Source organism: Sinocyclocheilus rhinocerous, unplaced genomic scaffold (genome assembly GCF_001515625.1).
Source record: "Sinocyclocheilus rhinocerous isolate Xijiao unplaced genomic scaffold, SAMN03320098_v1.1 C34030403, whole genome shotgun sequence".
Classification (NCBI taxonomy): domain Eukaryota; kingdom Metazoa; phylum Chordata; class Actinopteri; order Cypriniformes; family Cyprinidae; genus Sinocyclocheilus; species Sinocyclocheilus rhinocerous.
In genome coordinates this window covers 1-210 of record NW_015682258.1, presented here as the reverse complement: position 1 = coordinate 210, position 210 = coordinate 1, and the positions used below count along the sequence as shown (strand labels likewise).

The 210-nt window shown below is 50.0% G+C and overlaps 1 non-coding gene across 1 annotated transcript; it reads right to left on the bottom strand.

The window, feature by feature from the left end:
* Positions 1-126: 126 nt before the first annotated feature.
* trnav-aac (transfer RNA valine (anticodon AAC)) lies at positions 127-199 on the bottom strand. Its single transcript has one exon. It is a non-coding gene; the product is annotated as a tRNA-Val (tRNA).
* Between the last annotated feature and the right edge of the window lie 11 nt (positions 200-210).

The window sequence follows — 210 nt, the reverse complement described above, 5'->3', positions numbered from 1 at the left end:
TTGCCACCAATTTGCGCGGGACCCGGTCTGAAAATATTTTTGGCAACAGTGAGCCCCAAAAGCTCACATAAGGAGCGTTAACGCACAGTCTGTCCCTTTATGGAGATTAAACGACAGGTCCCAGTTTGGAGACTGCGGGTATCGATCCCGCTATCTCTCGCATGTTAAGCAAGCGCTCTACCATTTGAGCTAATTCCCCTGACCATGGTG